This window comes from Rhinolophus sinicus, linkage group LG09, assembly GCF_036562045.2.
Source record: "Rhinolophus sinicus isolate RSC01 linkage group LG09, ASM3656204v1, whole genome shotgun sequence".
NCBI lineage: Eukaryota > Metazoa > Chordata > Mammalia > Chiroptera > Rhinolophidae > Rhinolophus > Rhinolophus sinicus.
Genome location: NC_133758.1, coordinates 47,361,902 through 47,383,723, shown reverse-complemented (window position 1 = coordinate 47,383,723; position 21,822 = coordinate 47,361,902). Strand labels below are relative to the sequence as shown.

The window sequence follows — 21,822 nt, the reverse complement described above, 5'->3', positions numbered from 1 at the left end:
GGCCCTCCCTCCACGTGCTTACACAATTCAGCTCTCCCACTAGGTGTGCTGAACGTCACTCCCATGCACCATGGGCAGTGTATGCCTATGTGTTGTTCCACATTCTGTTCCTCTTTCCTCATGACACAGCCAGCACCGAGCTCACCTGATTTCCCTTGTCCCACATTCATTCATCTCCACTTTCTCTGTCTACAACCCCTGTGTCATTCCTATTATATTTTGCATAATGCACTCAGGTGCTCAGTGCTTTCCTTGGAACTGAAGATTCATATCCATTTCATGGATGTCAGTAAGGGTGGGAATAGGGTTGGGTTGCTAAATTATTGCAGATTGCAGAATATAGAAAAAATACATGTTTCGAAAGTAAATTACTAGATCAAAAGTTATTTAGTTTATCATACAGTTACAGAATTTTCGTCATCGTACATATAACTTGACAAATATTGGTGGGTTTCTGCAGGGAGTAAAATATATGTTCCAAGGACCCTACCTAAGGTTTGCCATGCACAGATCCATGTCTTGCATTTCCCTGGCTTTGATTTTGGCTAATTTCTTAGCCCAAAGTGTTCAATTATTTATTTGGATGTTTGTTCCGGAAATGGGGAGATTACAATAATCTATTTCTACCTGTGGTTATTATGAATTTTAAAGGACGTTTGTAACCTCGAGAGAGATTGTGTTTTTCCAGTGTAGATCCACTTTCTGGAGAAATTGATCTAAGTCAAGAATCTTTTTCCCTTAACTTCAGAGTCTTTCTATTGATTACATTATGTAATGGAATAAAGAGGGTTACCTGGCAGTCTTCTAGTCATAGCTACCAGAGTTTTCTAGAGTCTAGAAGAGAGTTTATAGTGTTTCATGTGGGGAGACTAAATGCCATAGGACCGACCGAGGCATTTTGCTAAATTTAATTTATTTCTCATGCTTCAAATTCATTATAGATAATCTGTGTTCTTGAGTGTAGTATTTTTATTTTTTAGTTAGCTTTGAATACACTTCAGTGTTACTTTTAATGTCACTGTGAACATGTTGAGTGGCAGGACAATGTTGTTTGCCTTTATAATTAAGTACTTTTATAAATTTGACAGATTCTTAAGGTTAACATTAGTCTGGGACACAAAACCTTGTCAGCAGACTGTTTTCAGTTTTCAACAGACATTGGTAATAGAAAAAGAAATGTGTTTACTACTGACATCGTTAGAGGATGGAGAAATTTGGATGTGGTAAAGTGAAATGGATTTATTTGTAGCTGGTTGAAGAAGGAAAATGGTTGTGAATCAGTGGTGGGGCTCAGATGCTAGTTGAAAAAGCATATTCGCAGTGCCTTGTCTTTAAATACAAGCTATGCAATGTAAACCTTGGCTGGCGAGGTAACAGAGTATAATAGGTAAACAAAGGTTGAAAAACTTTACCCTAGGGAAAATATCCTTCAGTCTTTTCTCTCCTTTAAGTTTTCACCAAAGTCTTAGATGAAGTCACCAAAAAAAAAAAAAGAAAAGAAAGAAAAGAAAATGTATTTTTAAAGTGATCCAGAGTTTTAAAAATGACTAAACAGCCTGCATGTCAGAATCCAGGTTTCTTGTGAAGTGGATAATGTGGAACACTGAAGCAAAGTAGCAAGACAACATTTATCAGAAATGGAGATAAAACTTCACTCGGCTTTTAAGGATCAAGTGCAAAATAGAAATGTGTTTGGGGCAAGGGGCAGTCTGACAATGATATAGTTTGGGTGAACCTCATCTTTGGGTTTAAGTCAGTTACAAGCTCAACACAAAGTAGCAGTGCCGTGTGTCTGCCGGGCATGTTCATGCAGTCACAGGCTGCTTCTGTGGAAGTTTGGTGCTTGGTTTCCTGAAGGCGGCGGGCCCCTGGTTTCTTGTGCTAGAGAGCTCCCATCTGTGATGTCTTTTTCCATTCCCATGTGATAGGAATGCTCCAAAGCCACCAGACGGGTGTGCAAACATGGAATTGCTCACTTGTAACCCATGATGTCAAGTTCCTTAAGCTTTCTGAATCTGTTTCCTTACCAGAAAAATGGGGGTGAAAGTACTTGCCTTCAAAAGGCATTATTAAGAAAATTAAAGCTGATTATTTATTTGAACATTATTTGGGATGTAGCATATTCTTAATAAGTGGAAGATGTTTAATACAATAATAAGAACAGTGAATTCTGACTTGAATTTATTCAGGATGGTCAGTGATCTGAGAAACTTTCCCCTGAGGAGTTCTTAGCGATACAGGATGTGTTGACTATGGAAAAAAATAAGATTTGGAGGGACAGGGTAGCTAATTTCAGTTACTTGAAAAGGTGGTCATTGAATGTCTATCATAATTTTTTTTTTAACATATAGAAAGTAAAACTTTCTATATGTTAGAAAGATAGAAGTTATAGGAAGTCATATTAAACAAAAAACAAAAAACAGAAAAGGAGTGTTTTAAATGATTGCTGTCAACTTTGTGATGATATATGCTGTGCCATTAGGATTCCAGCAGAAAGTGTAGGTGTATGTATGGAAACCAACAGCTCCTCAAACCAGATAACTTCTAATATATCTTCCTTCTCTAAGACTCATGGAGAGAAGAGAGAGACACACACACACACAAATCTGAATTAAAGAAGCAGAATTGCTTCCCCAGTCTCTGACCCCAGCACATACTGTTAGTTGTAGGTGAATTTAGAACAGAATGCAGAAGATATAACAGGTGTAACTTTTGTTGCATTTAATAAGGCATCAAAAAAGACATTTTAACGAAATCTCTATGCCTAGGTGTTTTTCCCCATGGCTTATTTAATGCCTTCACCCCTTCACCATCAAAATCAACAACGCTCAACTTTGCCATGACTTTATCATTGGAATTTATAGTCGCCTGTAAAGGATCCCCCATGCGTGTGCACACATGCACTTTGAAGTAGCTTAGCACAGTTCTCTTTTCTTTGGAAACCTCAAGGTAGCATTTACCACTGCCCAGCAGAGTGCAGTGGGAGAAACCCAGCAACCCAGAAAAGCAGGATACTTCACAGAAAAGCACTTCTCTCTAAGAGCAATGACTGAAACCTTACTAAGTCTTGGATTCCTGCCCTTCCCCCCACACCCCCCAATGTTTGATGGAAGCCTCTTCCGCTTTTGCTGGCTTTTTCAAATTTCTTTCTAGCAGTAGACTGAGATCATTCTGGCAGTCAATGTTTTTCCATTTCAGAGACTTTTTCCTCAATAATTTTTTTCAAAGCCTTAGTCTTGATTATCTAAAATATAAAACGATCTCATTAACAGTAAAATATAAGAAAAGATCTTATTACAAGTAATTTGATATATGTGTTTGGGAAATGTTTGCATGCTACCAGATTTTCCGGTAGCCCAACAAAATCACTAATACTGCCATTCCCATTAAAGAACACAAGAAAGTTCCTATAGCCGGTTTGTTCTCATTGTTGTTTTTTTCTTGAACATAAATTTTAAAAGAGAAAATAAACCAAAATACTCTAGTCACATGCAAGAGAAAATAGTGCTTGCTCATCACATTTATTTTAGTTCCGTTGCTTCCATGTTCAGTGGCCTCATTTAAGTCTGACTAATTAGCACACAACATATTTTCTAATGACCATCCAATTAGAAATGTTTTCTCTTATTTGGTCACCACTGTAATCTAGTCTAATTTGGTTTTCAGAAAGTAAGTCAAAACATGATCTGAAATTTGAGTCCATATTTCATAATACTGGTTTGCTGCTGCATATAGAAAATGTTTAAGCCATTTTATGGTGTAGTTTGGTTTGTCCTCCACAAGATACCCAATTGTTGGAGGAGTCTAGAGCATGACTGGAAAAATGACAGAGGTTTACCTTGCAGGACAGAGGTTCCTTGTGAGGAACCTCACAAGGGCCCTGCCATGTGTCTCCTTGCATGTAAGACCTCAGTTTACCTAGTCTTTTCATACTGCTGATTCAATAGTGAGAGAGATTTAGTGGTAATGAGACCCAGGTAAATTCACGCAGGGTAGCACTGCAGGGGAAGACGTCAATGAATCAGCCACACTAGAGAGAGATTTGTATCCAGATTGGGACAAATTAAAGAGCTACATAAGTGTAGCAGCAAAATAAAAGTCTGCCCTCCAGGGTCGGCCCTGTCCAGAAGCTGCCTGCCCTCCAGGATGGCCAAGAATCCCAGAGTAAGCACAAACAGTGGAGTTTACTCCAACAAGCATTTCTGGATACCCTCCAGAGATGCTTCTAAGGACGGAGAGGGTAAGGAAAGTTATGTCATTATGTCCTAAATGTGCTTTTGTCACCTTCTAACTGGTCAGGAAGGGACTGTTAAAAAAATTTCTAAATGCTGTCTTGCCTGTGATTCAATTAGATGTCCAAATATATTGTACTATTTTACGTACTCTACTTACTGGGATTTGGTTCGAAAAACAAATTCAGTGTCTGAATTTTCCAACTTCTATAGGTTGCGTGATTAGAATACCTTACAATCCCTTTGGAAGTTCTTGACCAGACAGCGAAGAGAATTCCGTAATCCAGAAAATTGATTAAAGCACCTGTTGCCTTTCACGAATAATAAGAAATAATGATTAATTATAAAAAATAAGGATATTTTTCCAAACCAATACAAGTATTGTTCATTCAGCAACTACGTAAGTGTCAGAGTTTTTGATTCTGTGTGATTGAGTAAATTCTGATTTAACCTCTCAGTAGGTCTCTGGTCAACTAAACGTCTTACCATTATATACCATCTGTCATATGCTATAACCAAATTGCCCAGTCGAGCAGCATCAGCTTTCCTGCTTGAAGATCAATGCCCCTGGGGTCTCCCGAGGTTGAAAGGGTTTTAATTAACTTGGTTTCCTTATGTGATGACTCAGGTGCAACCATAGGAACTGTTACTTACAAGGACTGTTAACACACACCTTCTCGTTTACCTGACATAGCATTGCAGTTTGTCCTCATTAAGGCGAACACTTTTTATAGAATTGTTAAATCTATTTACCTGGATTTCATTTTTAAAGTAATAAACTCTAATAGCCCATCATGAGTGTATACGTGGTCTATTAAACCCTCTAAACCATATTAAGGTTAAAATTATGAGGATATATGTCAAGAAATGCAACCAGTAAATCCCTCTGGTGTGTCACCATACTGTGGGCTTTGAAAGCTGAGTGAATTTTGAAACTTGAGTGCCTGTACACATTGGGTGATTAATGCTATATGAAAGATAAAAATCACTGAGGAATTCTTTTTGCTTTTACCCTCCTCTCCCCCCTAGTTGTCTCATGGTGTTAAGGCCTGACGGGAGTCATTTTCCAAATGTTCATATTCTAACATCATGGTGCTGAAACACTAGGTTTGCTTTTTCACTTACTGTTCCCCCAACTACACATTTCCATTGTGTTTTCTGACCACTTTCTGCTGCTGATTTGGTGACATGAACTTTCCTGCTCTGTGTTCAGGCAGAGGGGATTCTCAAGCAAAATGCTCTCCAACATGTGCGTTTTGTCTTATTCGGGAGTATAATTTCTTACTTATCTTTGTACTTTGTACAACACAGCGGTTTATTTTTGTGTTGTAGATATTCATTACTTACTTGTTTCATGAGGGAAGCAATCTTCCACTTTTAAAAATAATCTAAGTTTTCTAGTTCTTACCACCTCGTGATTAAAATTTCAGGTTATACTTTATAGTTTTATATCTAGTTTACTTACTTGAAATTCACGTGCTTTAGAAACTTTCCAACTTTGTCTCTGAAAGTTTTCACATGTGTTCTAGAGGAAATCTTTTCACTTACTTTACTCTGTTGGTGGCTTTATTGCCACAGACCCTTATGAGATGGTGGGTCATCCACTGATACCTCTCCCAGATCTCAGGAAGAGGGTCCTGCTCTCTCTTGGCTGCTTCTCCAGAAATAATTTCCCTTAACATCTCTGGGTTTAGGCTTACCTTGAGGTTTGGGGAAAGAACATGTAACGGAAAGAATACCTATTACTCCAAGAATACCTGTTTTAGGAGTGACAAGCCCAAACCCTTCTACAAGTCCCTACTCAGTGTCATCCTACCTGGCACCCATTCTGCTTCCACATGCCGGGGCCCAGCTCACATCCTCTGTAACTCAGCCCTAGCCCCAGGAACAAAGGAAATTCTTCCCTACGTTAGTCCAAGCCATTCCTCATTTCCTTCCCCAGGAAGTATTTCGCAGCATGATGTGTACATCAGCGAGTCCCTTGTGTGGAGACCTCAGCCTTCCATTCACACAGGTTTAGCTAGCCCTGTGGTCCCAGTACAGGAATGTCAGCTACCAGTGACCTTCTCCAGGCCCTTCCCTAGAAGTGGGCCTCTACTTACTGCTTCAAAAATTGTGTAAGGTGTAGTTTCTACCAGGCAACTCATTAAAATCTTTGTATTTTCTAGAACACCTTGATCATTTGCACATAGTACACACTAAAATATTTTTTGATAAGTAAGATAATCGTTTGAGCTTTACTTATTTGTCTTAATGCATATTCTTTTTTCTTTTACAACAATTCTTTATTCTTTTAAAACAATGTCAATTCAAAGAACTAACATCATACTGTATGCAGACGATGCCAAGGTGTTTTACTAATTTTGCAGGGGATTTAGTATAAAAAGTATTTCTTGAGGGCCTGTTATGTTCCAGGCACTGAAAATCAAATGAGTCAAAGGCTTCATACTTAGATGTGGGATGTCTTAGGGTCACACAATATTAGATCCGGAAGGGACGTTGGAAATAACTTTGTCTCCTCCCTCATTTTACTGATGAGGAAATAGGCCCAGAGAAATTAGTGGTGTGCCTGAGGACATGGCCTGGAAAAGGCAGAGAATGGCATAAACCCAGCTCTCCTGCCCTCTGCTCCAGAGGTCTCTACTGTGGCATCAAAGCATCCAAAGTTTGTAGCAGCAGGAGGAACAAACTGAAATACAGTATCTACCTCCAGCATGGACTTGTGAGATAGGAAGAAAAGAGAAAAAGGAGAAAGGTCTGCTTTTCAAATGATTTAATATTAGTTAAATTCTCAAATATCTACTTTATTTATAATTCTGTAAGCTTGTGACATCAAACTTGATCAGTTTTTCTAGATTTTGTAAGTAGCTATGTATGTCATTTTTGGGTAAGGAGAAGGAAGTGAGCCCACCAGAGTCTCTCTCTCCTATTTGTTTTCTCTTTTTTCTTCTCCTCTCTTCTTCCCTCCCCTCTTTTGGTGGCTGAAAGGTTTTGAAATCTCCTCGAAGCACATATGCAGTAGACACACTCAAGACTGAAATGATCACAAAGTCTTTGGTCTGGATTATACTATCATAAAATAAGGTACTATGTGAAGAGGAGAACTTGGAAACAATACCTTTTTTTATTTTGAGCAGGAAGAGGAAAATAGCTGGAGCAGTAATACAGAAGCTCTTCCAAGTGGTGTGTGGAACAATGTTCAAGGCTTGACTCAGCTCTTTGTTTTAATATAGAATGATTTTAAGCAAGTTCTACAGTTACCATATAGTCCAGCTCAAAGCAGAAAGGCTAATATAAAGTGGAGATCCTAGCCATCCCTTCCGGAAAGAAACAATTTTCACCATACAGTGATTTTTCCCCCCAATTTTTGTGATCAATTAGCAGTTCATTTCATAATTACAGCACTTCCCCCATGAAAGACAGGTTATAATTGACAAGATTATAGCTCATCTTCCCTTAGTTAGCATTTAAATTGATGTCTTTCTTTTTCCTGGAAGTACTCTTGGCCCCTAGGGAAGTTGAGGAAGCAGGCTACTAGTCTCAGTCACAAGATTAGAAAATCTTTCCGTAGATGGGTAATAACCTGGAAAGGTGTCTACGTGGTGGATAGTCTCTTGAATTCCATATCACTTTTTTGTTTTGTCGCATTCAGTTTCAGAGGAAGGAGTTTTTTTGGCCTTGTCTCTAACTTCTGTGAACTGTGAACAGCACCTGTGACCACTTTTTGACTAGAGTTGAAGTCTGGTAGAATCACATGTTCTTAGAGTTGGAGACATGAGCGCTCAGAGGGTCAGTCCCCTAAAATGTGTGTGTGGCATGCACGCACATGTTTCCAACAAAATATAGAAGTAGGTTCAGGGAGACAGGAGTGCAGTATGATGTTGAAGGCCCTATTATAGGGACACGGTCAAATATTTACAGGTTTCATACCTTCTCCCATGCGCACATCTGGTCTAAAGAGGAAGGGCACATACACAGGCAGTGGTTAGTTTTAGGATGTGGTTGGCACATCTGCCTTATGGCCCAGTGGTCAACTGACGTGTGCACAGAGGTGAATAGAGAGGTGCATATGGTGCTCTTAGTTTGAAAAATATTTTTAACGTAAAAGGAGATATAAAACTGCATTTATGAATACCTTATATGGTTTTCCTATTCTTTTTTTAATACTTGATTTATTTATTTTGACATTCAATATTATTTTATATAAATTTCAGGTGTACAACATAGTAGTTAAATATTTATGTAAGAAGTGATCCCTCTGACTAGTTCAGTACCCACCTGGCACTATACACAGTTATTACCATATAATTGACTATATTCTCTATGTTTTACTTTACCATCTCCATGACTGTATGTAACTACCAATTTGTACTTATTAATCCCTTCACCTTTTTCAGCCTGCCCCCAACTCCCTCCCCTCTGTCACCCCAATAAATCTAGTACCCATCTGACACCATACAGAGTTATTACAATATTATTGACTAATCCTTATGCTATACCCTACAACCCCATGACTACTGCTTAACAACCTATTTGTACTTCTTAATTCCTTCCCCTTTTTCACTTACTCCCAACCCCGCTCCCATCTGGCAACCATCAAAATGTTGTCTGTATCTATCTTTTGTTTCTGTTTTGTTTATTTTGTTTTTCAGATTCCACATAAAAGCAAAATCACATTGCTTCTGTCTTTTCTGTCTGACATCCTCCACTCAGCACAAAACCCTCCAGGTCCATCCATGCTGCCGCAGATGGCGAGAACCCATTCCCATCCATGGCCAAGCAATATTCCTTTGTATATATGTATCACCTCCTCTTTATCCTTTCATCCATCGACTGACACCCAGACTGCCTCTGCATTTTGGTCTTTAAAAAACAATGCTGCATTCGTTCCCTTGAAGTAACATTTTGGGTTTCTTTGGATAAATACCCAGCAGTAGGATTACTGGGTTCTTCTTTGTCTCTTGTTACAGCCTTTGTTTTAAAGTCTCCTTTTTCTGGTGTAAGTATGGCCACCTAAGTTTTTGTTTGTTTGTTTCCATTTTCATGAAATATCTTTTTCCCTCCGTTTTTGTTCAGTCTGTGTGTGCCTTTCTATCTGAAGTGAGACTCTTATAGGCAGCATATGTAAGGGTCATGTTTTCTTATCCATTCAGCCACCCTATCTTTTGATTGGAGCATTGAATCCATTTATATTGAAAGTAATTATTGATAGATATGTAGTTATTACCATTTTATTATTCATATTTTTAATCTTTTTTGTTTGTTTTCTTCATAAAGAAGTCCCTCTAAGATTCCTTGTAATTCTAGTTTGGTGGTGATGAACTCCTTTAGCTTTATCTTGCCTCGGAAGCTCTTTATCTGTCCTTGGATTCTAAATGATAGCTTTGCTGGGTAGAGTAATCTTGGTTGTAGGTTTGTAGTTTTCATCATGTTGAATATTTCCTGCTAATCCCTTCTGGCCTGCAAAGTTTCTGTTGAGAAATCAGCTGATAGTCTTATGGGAGCCCCATTGTAGGTAACTAACTGCTTTTCTCTTGCTGTTTTTAAGATTCTTTGTCTTTAACCTTTGACATTTTAATTATGATGTGTCTTGGTGTGGGCCTCTTTGGGTTCATCTGTTTGGGACTCTCTGAGCTTCCTTGGCATCTATATTTATTTCCTTCACCAGGTTAGAGAAGTTTTCTGTCATTATTTCTTCAAATAGGTTTTCAGTTCTCTGCTGTTTCTCTTCTCCTTCTGATACCCAATGAAGTGAATATTGGTGTGCTTGATGTTGTCCAGAGGCCCCTTAATCTGTCCTCATATTTTTGGATTCTTTTTTTTTTTTTGCTGTTCTGATTGGGTGTTTTCTGTTACCTTATCTTCTACATCACTGGTTCGATCCTCTGCTTCATCTAATCTACTGTTGATTCCATCTATTGTGTTCTTCATTTCAGTATCGCATTCTTTATTTCTGACTAGTTCTTTTTTATGTTTTTCTATCTCCATTTGTATGTTTCCTATCTCTTTGTTGAAGTTTTCTCTGAGATCATTGAGCATCCTTATAATCAATATTTTGAACTCTGCATCTGGTAGATTGCTTATCTCCATTTTGTTTAGTTCTTTTTCTGGAGCTTTGTTCTGTTCTTTTATCTGGGACATGTTTCTTTGTCTCCCTGTTTTGACTGCCTCCCTGTGTTGTTTTTATATATTAGGTAAGGCTGCTATGCCTCCTGGTCTTAGTAGAGTGGCCTTATGTAGTAGGTGTCCTGTGGGGCCCAGTCGCACAGTCTCCCTGATTAATAGAGCTGGATGCTCCAGATGTGACTCTTGTGTGGTTGTGTGTTCTCTCCTGTTGTATTTGAGCCTTGTTTACTGTTTCCATGTCAGTGGAAGGGATTGACCCTCAAGCTGATTGGTTGTGAGGACTGGCTGTGACTACAGTGTAGGAGGTACGGTGCAAGGGCTGACCCTACAGAGCAGGGTCCACTTTAGCAGGGCTCCAGTGCCTGCCCAGTCTGTCCTTGGTTGTATCGTCCTTGGTCCAAAGTTGCCCACCAGGCATGTCGGCCCTGGGGCCTCCTGGGAGGGGACCTTCTGCAGGCCCAGTTTAGCAGCAGCCTGTGCCCTGCCTCGGGCCACCTGGTATGAGCCACAAGGCAATTGAAGATGGCTGCTGCCCACTCTGGGCTTGGAGGTGCATTGAGAGGCGAATCTGTGAACCGAGGCCAGCTGTTGGTACTGCCAAGCTTAGGGCTGCTCAGCCAGAGGTACAGGACACATACCAAAGCCAGATGCTGCTTGTTTGGGGTTTGTGAACCTTTAAGAGATTTTTGGAAAGTCTGCAGCATGATCTAACACAGGTTGTAGGGAAAAGCCACTGGAAGCAGATTGGGTGTGCCTAAAAGTTGGGTGGGGTGGGGTCTCCAGGAATCACTAAGGTGGGGAAGAAGAAAGAGGTGATATAGCTAGTTTGATGGAGACTCAGATGTTGTACATCTGCCTACATCTGCATACAGGGAGGGGAAGGGCTCAACAAAGAAACATTGGCTTCTGCTAGCTTCACCCTCTGGGAGAAAACTGCCCTCACCCTGAAGCTAGACCATTCAGTTCCTCACCATATGTCCCTGGCCCCTTTTGAACTGCTGCCCCAGCACTGGAGCTCAGAGCAAGTGAGTCTGTCAGTGAGTAATTTAATGCATGGACCCTTTAAGAGGAGCGCCTGGGACTGCAGCCGCCCTTCATTTCACTCAGCCACAATCTCCGCTGGTTTTCACAGCCAGAAGTTATGGGAACTTCTCTCTCAGGCACTGGAACCCTGGGCTGGGAAGCCTGGTATGGGACTGGGAACCCTCAATCCTCTGGGGGCCAGAGGGGGACCTTGAGTCAAGATATCCCTCACAATTTTTAATGATCACACCACTGGGTGTGGGACCAGCTCATTCCATGTTGCCTCTCCAACCAGTTTCGAGGTGTCTTCTTCTGTATGTCATAGTTCTAGGGCTTTGGTTCAGCTAGACTTCAGGCGATTCTCAATGATGGTTGTTCTGTAGCTTAGCTGTAATTGATGTGGTCCTCAGAGGAGGTGAGCACCGCATTTACCTACTCCACCATGTTTTACTTTTCTTATGATCATGTTAATTTTTATACCAGAGGAAGAAGGGAAAATCTGTCATAGTGGTATTTTAGTCCAGTCTTGTTTGCTATTTGGATATAGCAATTAAAATAATTCAGCAGGAGATGAAAAAAATGATGATGAATTAAAGAGAGGGAAAAGCTCTGTTAAAATGTTACATAGTGAAATTGAATAGCTTCCATTCCTACTTTTTTTTGTTAATATGTATGTCATGGCTAATATTAAATGACAATAAATTAATAAATTAACAGCAACCAGTTTTGGCATTTATTTCAAGGCTAATAGCATAGTTAGCTCTCAGTGCAAGCTTCATTTGAGGCTATTGATACATGACAAAGGTACTGTTAATCATTCTTGCCATGGTTTTAAATTTTTTGTATATTTAATCATTCACTCAAGGTTTCCATATCAGACATATTTTCAAAATGTCTAGTATACAAGTCACTACAATAAACAGAGGGCCATTTTAAAATTCTAAATTTAAAAATTAGATTCAGCTTTGGCAAATTTTAACTTTCTTAAATAGCCTAGGGGCTTCTGCTAAGAAACTTGCCCTGTCTATTCTTATGCTGTGCTACTCGCAATATTAAGGTTCCTTAAGACAGAATGGTGGAAATGTTCAACTTTAATTTTACATTGAATTCATTCATCTAGTATTGGAACCAGCTTTTAGTGTTTCAATTAAAAAGAACATGCACACCCAGGCTTTTATAAATATGTTTATAAAACTTACAATGTATAGATACCCTAACAATTGAATATCTAAATATCTATGGAAATACTATGAATCAAATCATACTAGAGGATTGTTATACAGGAGAATAAGTTTTCCCAGTTGTCTGTATAAAGAATTGAACTTTGAGCTTAAGAATATTAAACATTTGGAGGCAGTATTACACTAGCCTGGATAGCACTAGCCTGGGTAGCATCTTGGATTTGCCATTTGTTTGTAAGTTATTCACCCCTTGACGTCCTCAATTTTCTCCTCTGTAACCCAGAACTCACTGTGTTGCTGAGAGTGGTACAGTGAATGGTAAGTGTTGACATGTGCCAGGGACCTTGTCGACTGACTGTGGCTAGCAAATTTGAAAGATACCCTTACTTTGTGGAACTTCCATCCCATAAAGCATGAAGTATATCCTTCTAGGCTTTGTCTGTAAACGTCATAGCCTTCATGCTGTTTAGAGATTTGCTTTTATCCGTAAATGGATAAATAAATTTAACAATCCAGACAATGGCATATTACTCAGCATTATAAAGGAACAATCTATCAAGCCATGAAAATACATGGAGGAACCTTAAATACCACTAGTGAAAGAAGCCACTCTAAAGGTCTATATGATTCCATCTATATGAAATTCTGGAAAAGGCAAAACTATGGAGACAGTACAAAGGTCAGTGGTTGCCAGGGTTTAGGGAGCAAGAGGGAGGGATTAATAGGGGGAGCACTAGGAATTTTTAGGGCAGTGAAACTAGTCTGTGTGATACTGTAATGATGGATATGGATATCATGCATTTGTCCAACCCACAGAATGCACACCGCCAAGAGTGAACCCTAATGTAACTATGTACTTAGGATTATGATGTGTCTGTGGAGGTTCAGTTGTGACAAACGTGCCCCTCTGGTGCAGTATGTTCATAATGGGGGAGGCCATGGGTGTAGTGGGGGGAGCATATGGGAAATTCTCCTTAATTTTACTGTGAACATAAAATTGCTCTAAAAATATTGTCTAAAATAACAAAACCACAGAATGATAGCCCCCACACTATTTAGAGATTTGCTCCTGTCACCTAACAATGTGTTAGACACTGGAAAGTATTTCTCAAATCTGAGAGAGAGATTTGTATCTTAATTCTCCATTTGTCGGTTTGTTTGTTTGTTTGTTTCTTTCTTTCTTTCTTTCTTTCTTTCTTTCCACTGGAAAGAAGAGAATCAGTGTTTTCACGTCAGGTAATCATTAATTTCGCAGTTTGGGAAATGATGAATGATTTTATTTAATACAAACAGGAAGTAACTGTGCTTGTGTTTAAGATTTAAACCTCATTTCCCTAGAAGATTGTTAGGATTGAGAAACTGATCTGGAAAACAGGAAATTTGCTTTTTTCTCACACAGTCCGGCTTCAGCCTGCTGAGATTAGACAATAGATGCAGCTAAGGTTCTATTGCTGTTGTGTCAGAAATCAGTAGGTGTTTAACAAGCCTGAATGTGTTCTGAAAAATAATTAGGAGTTATGTGGCATGCTGACTTTTTTTAATTTTAATTTTTTCAATTACAATTGACATTCAGCATTAATATTAGTTTCAGGTGTACAGCATAGTGGTTAGACATTCATATAATTTGCAAAGTGATCCCCCCAATAAGTCTAGTACCCACCTGCCACCATACATAGTTATTACAATATTATTGACTATGTTCCCTGTGCAGTACTTTGGCGTGCTGGGTTTTAATAAAATAACTAGGGACACAACAGAAGCAGCTAGGAAGCAGGAAATAGATTGAAACCTACCTAACTCACTTTGTTTTCATATTGGGACAGTCCTCTACTATTGTAGAGAATTTCTGTTGCTTGAAGAAATTGGGAGTGGCTATTTGAGGTACGTTTCCTGTACTCTTCTTTGTCTTTGAGGATCTAGGTTTTGATACAGAGCTGATATGATGTAAAAAGCATGACTACAGATCTTTAGCTGGCTGTGAAAATTTCCTTAGGAGGAAAGATTCCTCAACAGTGGTTCTAGTTAAAAATAATAAGTGCATGTCTAATCACTATTTGGCAAGTAGATGTTAATTATTGGAAAATGTTGGCCAACTACCCCTGCAGTAGTATTTAAGGCAACCTAAAGTCAAGTGGCATTCACATATTTTATTTGTTTAGTTTTAAATTTCCAGAATAATTAAACTTGGGATGCTTCCATAATTCTCTTTAGAATTTGGGCAGATAAAGAGGTGTGAAAAATAAGCATTGAGTGTAGAAATATCTGAGGCAGATGAAACAAATGAGGCTGGAAAGAAAGGCCAAGGACACATCAGAAAGGATGGGTTTGACGTGCGAACAAGGTTGGATATTGTTTGGATATATTGCTTTTCTGTTGCTGTGTAACAAATTACCATAAATGTAGCGACTTAAAACAACACATATGTATCATCTCCCACTTTTTGGCTGGCCCTCTGCTCTGGATCTCATAACGTAGAGATCAAGTTGTTCACCAATTGTATCTTCATATGGAGGCTGGACTAGGGAAAGATCTGCCTTCATACCCCTTTGGGCTGTAGGCAGAGTTCATTTCCTCCTGATTGTAGGACTGAGGTCCCCACTGTCTTGCTGGCTGTTGGCCAGGGACCACTGTTGGGTGCAGACTCTGTCTTGGGTCCTTGCCATGAGGTGCCTTCCATCTCAGTAACAAAGAACTTGCCTCACCTTGGATCCCTCGACCCTCAAATCTCTCTCACATCCCCTTTTGTTACCAGCTGGAGAAAACTCTGCTCTTAAGGGCTCATGTGATTAGGTCAGGCCCACCCTGATAATGTCCCTATCCTAAGGTCAGCCTGCCAGCTAATATAACCTAATCACAGGAGTAAGAACCCCTCCGTCCGCAGTCCCAGGGATTATGTGTTCCCAGGGATTGGGGTCATTTTAGAATTCCCAGTAGGTGATATGGTGTTTCTGAGGGGTTTTACTTGGGAAAGCTGTTTTGGCCATTTGTGTTTTTAAAACATACTTCTATTAAATAGTAATTGAAGAGGAAGAGACTCAAGACAGGGACACTAGTCAACGCTATTGCAGTGAACCAGGCAAGATATGCTGATGACCAGAACTAAGGCAGGGGCAGTGGATTAGAGGGGAGAGAATACATTTTAAAGAACTACCATGAATCTGAGTGGACCTGATTAATCGGATGCATGGGAGGATATGGCTAGTGATAAGAGACAGTAAGTGATAATGACTTCCAAATTTCTTGATTGAGTGACTTGCATAGACAGATGTAAAACATAAGAAGAACAGTTTATGGGGAAGATAATGAATATAAGTTAAACCAATTGAATTTCAAGTACCTGGAATATGAAAGTAGCAGTCTACCATTGCAATTGGCAGTGTCATTCAGCGTTTGGAGCCATTATCTTTCACACTAATTCAAATATGGGCGTGAATGAGATTGTGCAGATAGTCAATGAATGAGTAAGAAGAAAAGAGCACTAATAGTAGAGCTCTGGGGAATGCTAACATTTAAACTTGGGAGTGGGGAGTGCTGTGTCTGATCTCTCCCCACGCCACCCCAGGTCCTTCCATACCCCACCCAACCCCCACCCCCTCTTTGCCATACCCCCAGCTTATGAACTGCGTGTGTCTGACCCATGGGGAAATTACAGTAGGAACTATGGTTGACTGAGTCTCCTTCAAACAACTCAAAGAGAGTCTACATAGAAAATCATTGCCAGCATTGTTTTCTAAATGGCATTAAGGCATTGCACTGCTGTGTGCAGGAAACAGGGAGCCAGAGACTGTATAAGGTACCATTTATAAGTAAGTGTTGTCATTCGTTGTGATTGATTCTTGTGCTCCAGTTTGTTGCCAATTCTCCTTTTATTTCTTTAATTTGGCTTTTTGCTTTCTTTTGTCCCTTTGAATTTCAGTTGCACAAAGTGATAAGAACCATAACATTACATTTCTTTTTTTTTAATTTATTGAGGTATTAGTTAATAACATTATATAAACTTCAGGTGTACAACATTATAATGTGATATCTGTGTGCTGTATTGTGTGCTTACCACCAAAAGTCTAGTTTCCTTTCGTTGCCATGTATTTGACCCTCTTTGCCCAGTTCGCCTTCCTCCCACCACCTTCCCTCTGGTAACCACCATTCTGTTGTCTGTATCTGTGAGTTTGTTTTTGTTTTGTTTTGTTTGTTCATTTGTTACTTTTTGGTCTTATAGTCCACATGAGTGAAATAATATGGTTTTTGTCCTTTTCCATCTGACTTATTTCACTTAGATTCATCTCTCAAAGTTCATCCATGTTGTCACAAATGGCAATACTGTGTTTCCCCGAAAATAAGACCTAGCCGGACAATCAGCTCTAATGCGTCTTTTGGAGCAAAAATTTATATAAGACCCATCTTATTTTACTATAAGACTGGATATTATATTATACCCAGTATTATAATATATTATATTACCTGGTATTATAGTATAGTATATAAGACCCAGTCTTACATTATAGTAAAATAAGACCGGGTCTTATATTAATTTTTGCTCCAAAAGATGCATTAGAGCTGATTGTCCGGCTAGGTCTTATTTTCGGGGAAACACGGTATTTCATCTTTTTATGGCTGAGTAATATTTCATTTTGTATATGTACCACATCTTTATCCAGTCATCTGTTGATGGACACTTATATTATTTTCATATTTTGGCTGTTGTAAATAATGCTGCAGTGAACATAGGGATACCAGTATCTTTTCAAATTAGTGTTTTTATATTTTTCGGGCAAATACCTAGAAGAGGGATTGCTAGATCATACAGTAGTTGTATTCTTAATTTTTAAAGAAAACTCCATACTGTTTTCCATGATGGCTGCACAATTAAGGAATGACTAAACCCTGATTTCTTTGAGCAATTTAGTCGTATATTAACATACTGTATTATTGTGATTTTTAAGGTAACATAATTATACTCTAAACAGTGAAGGAGTGGTGTTATTCAGAATGTTTTCTTAAAATTTTTATCGCGAATTATTAGAAAAAATACACCCCTTTCGCATAGCCTCCTGCAGTTTTCCAGTTTGGACTGTGGTAATACCCTGCTCTTCCTTCAGGTACTATCTCGTCCCCGACTCCTGGCCTGCCCTTCCTCCTGGTCCAGGGCAGAAGGGCATCCAGTGCTGAATGCCTGGTTTGGTTCGCTCTCTTCACAGCAGAGAAGCAAAGGATTCTTTCCCTGTTCAATTTTGTGGGTTGTCTTGACCATCCAATGCACTTTAAGCTCTTTATTTGTTTCTTCTAGAAGAGGTCAGAGATTCCAAGTTGTGGGAGCTTTTTGTTGGAACACATACCATTTCCATCAATAACATTAGCTTCTTATAACTTGTTATTTCCCTTGTCAGATAACTATTAAGGATATTTTATTTCTAGATAAATGGAATTTAGGTCTTCCTATTGCTTCTCCTGCCAAGACTTCCCTATATTGTTAGTGTTGCTTAGTAACTGTTCCCTGCAATCTAGGTCCAGGATGTCTCCACAAATGGCAGATTAAAGTGGCTAGATTAGGTATTAATTCAGGAAATGCTTCAATCAGTGGAGGTTTCTTTCTGTCAACACACAAGACATCTATGCTGTGTGAGAATGAATTTGTTCAATGTGACAGACAGCTGTGTTTAAGTGGCATAAACATTTAGAGTCATTTTCTAATAAGGGTGAACGATAATCCGATCCCTAAGTCCTATTTACACTGCGGAATGCACCGCCCTTTCCCCACTGCTGCTTATGGAAATGAGTGATGGTGTGCAGATGCACAGCCCGCACAAGGAAGCGGTTCTGATTTTGGTGTTTGGAAAACTAGAAGGAATTCTTACGGAATGCCATGGTGACAGCACATAAAGTCACGAAAGCACCACCACATTCTTTAAGGAAATGCCATTACACTGAGCTTGTAAAGCGCATCAATGGTTTTAAATGATTACCACAAGCAAAATGCTTCAATTAATGTCTTCAGTTACTTCTTTAGAAAAAATACTCTCCAGAGTGTCATGACTTGCAGAGCATCTTTTGACGCTTGTGAATACAGTGCTCAAGAATTCGTCCTCATAAGAAAGCAAAAAAACACCAAAATTGTAAATGTAACTTGTTTCCAAAATACATTTTATTTTATCTTGGGGCTTCTATTATTTATATCTCATCATGATCTAACAGGGATTTAAGGTGTTTTACATAAATACATTGAATATAATGAGGAAATAAATAAGTAGGTAGAAAACAGGATCAAGAGAAACAGTAAGAAGCCAGGAATGAGGTGAGACCACAGAACTCATGTTCTGAGCACTCTCACAGGCATTGAGAACAAACCTTGACCCACAGTGTCCACACAGTAAAAATACCCCAGTTGTTCAAAAGAAGCCTGTTTATTCCAGGTCTGGTTATTTGTGAGAAACTCTGTGCTAGCTTCTTCTGGGAGTAGATCATGAACAGCCATCAGGAAAGTCTCAATGATTATTATTTCTCTCAATCAAACCTTTAATAAGTGTTAAGTAATGATCTGTCAGTTTGAGATTATGTTCCTGGTTAAGTATTCCAGATGTGCAGCTTTTTATGTTGTCATCTTAGTGGGGAATTATAGTTTTAAATAGCAGAACTAGGGATGATTTGATATCTCAGGAGAGGTGAGGGAACATGTTTACAAAGAGCACGTCACCCTCCTTCCACAAAGACGTGGGCCATGGCAGCGCCGAGGATGACGTTAAGATACGCCTCAAACCTTTGGAGCTAGGCCACTGTAGAGACAATAGGATGACCAGACCCCAACACTTACTTTACAGAGCATGACTTCAGTGACTTCAGCTCAGAAAAACTTTAAAGCTTGAGCAATATAATTCCTTCAAGATAACCTCAAAGCAAAATATAAGCCTAGATAAATAAATGAGTTCATTTCATTTATAGGATTGTAAGCCCATTAAATATTGTGACTGCTACAAAAATACTGATTTCAGTTTTAGAAAGGCTTTTAGGTAGTGGAACCAATTACACCCGTAATATATAACTTTCCAATATGCTATCCACATGTTTATCTTTCTATTCTCCTGTAGTTAGACAGGAGAGAGGGAATATTCTTCCTACTTATCCAGGGGTTTTAAATAAAATTTTGAAAAGAAGCCAGGTCACATCTCTACTACATATAAAACTATCCACATTCATCAAAAGACAGACCTACTAAGCAGGTGGTGTGAAGATGCGGGTCTATTGATAACCTCAGAGATCAGGCTGCACTAATGTAGTGTAGCCAAGGGAAGTCCTTGAAAACCATGATCCACCTTGTCTGTCTATTCCAAAGTGAGGGATGTATCAAATGCAAGTAATGGAGTGCAGCCATAGCTCAGGACCACTTGCCCATTGAGGAGAACTTTAGAAATTTATCAGCAAGTTAACCTGCAACATTAGAGGTAGAGTTTCAAAACTAATAGGTCTTTCATTTGTGGGAACAAAATATTGTTTTCTTGCAAAAACGGTGGTGGTGATGGGGGGAATCCAACACTCTAGATCTGGCCAGAGCAGATTATACCCACATGATAGAAAAATGGAAATAAAAACTGGTCATGAACAAATTTCAAAGATCAGAACAGGTTTTGAAGAGTTTTGAAACAGGAAATCAACCTCAGATTCATTTATTTGCTTGCTTTGCTTTCCTATTTAAAAAGATAATAATTCCACTCTGCCAGGCACCGTGGTATGTGCTAGGAATCTAATCATGAGTTTAAACTGCTTACCTGCGAGGCTAACATTGACATTACTCAAATCATAGTGTGAACCAACATAAAATTGTCACCCTGACAAGTGCAATGCAGGAACTGTAAAAACATGTTCTCTGGGATTTGATGTAGTCCTGGGTGTCAGGGATGGAATCATGAGGAGGGGGTGCTTGAGTAGAGATCTGAAGGACGGGCAGGTAGAACTTTCCAGGGTGTAAAGAGCACCCCTACAGACTTCATTTGGCAAGAGGAAGCCTTCGGAGGGACAGGGGGTTGAAGGAAGGCTGTATGATGGGAGGGGCGCTGTGGTGGGGAGGCTGGAAAAGAAGCAGGCAGCGCCTTCCAGGCCATGATGGGGTCTCACCATAGTCACATGTTGGCTGTGTTCCAGAGCGTCTCTCACTGCTGGATGTGATAACCACATACTGGTCTTCCCACATGGACTTAGTCTCCCTGAGAGTTTTTTGTGAGGGGGGAGGAGGGGGACTTTTTTAATGTAAAAACAGAAGTTAAAATAAATTTGCAAAATTTTGGGGGTGACCTCCTCAGAATTTCACTTTACATCCTAGCACACATCCTTGATCCTAGACATTTTGCTGCCCAGCAGTCCTTGTTAAACCAGGTGAGATTGGTAGGATTATAGGATCAATATTAAAAGAAGGAGGATCATCATCGCATCCCTCAGTCCTGAAGCTCCCATTTCAACCCTGAGCATAGATACCGTTTCCCCGAAAATAAGACCAATCCGGACAATCAACTCTAATGTGTCTTTTGGAGCAAAAATTAATATAAGACCTGGTATTATTATATTTTATTTTATATTATATCATACCATATTATATTGTATTATATTATATTATATTATATTATATTATATTATATTATATTATATTATATTATATTACACTGGGTCTCATAGTAAAATAAGACCGGGTATTATATTATATTATGTTATAAGACCAGGCCTTATGTTATAGTCAAATAATACCGGGTTTTATATTAATTTGTGCTCCAGAAGACACACTAGAGCTGATTATCCGGCTAGGTTTTATTTTCAGGGAAACACAGTAAGCTCCAGGAAAGATAGTGGCTCACTTGTGAGCCCAAGAAAAAGCAGAATAATCTGAATAAGTGCATGATACTTTACTTTTTTGCTTGAACAGGGTGTTTTAAATAGTCCTGTAAATGAAAGAATGTTAGAGTTGTTTATTAGGGCAAATGACTCTGCCTACACTAAAAGCAATTTGTTTTCTTGATTCAGTTTGCCTTATTGTTTTCGTTTTTAGGTGCTTGTTATTTACTACCATTTGCTAATGCTATTCCTGCTTTAAAGTAAAATTTTTTTTTTTTAACCACAAGACTTAGAGAAATAGCCATCTTAGATTCAGTTAAATGAGCTCTTGGAATTGCTGCAGGGAGAGTGACTTTGAGCCCCTCCAGTTTCTCCTAACTGCTGACGTGAGGAGACAGTGGCTATCTGGTCTGGTTCTAGAATTAGGACCAGGCCTCCCTCCTTAGCAG

The 21,822-nt window shown here is 39.1% G+C and overlaps 1 protein-coding gene across 31 annotated transcripts in view; it reads left to right on the top strand.

Annotated features, from left to right (window-relative positions):
• EPB41L3 (erythrocyte membrane protein band 4.1 like 3) overlaps positions 1 to 21,822 on the top strand; it is a 236,889-nt gene that overhangs the window by 150,659 nt on the left and 64,408 nt on the right. The gene's annotated exons all lie outside the window — the stretch shown is intronic.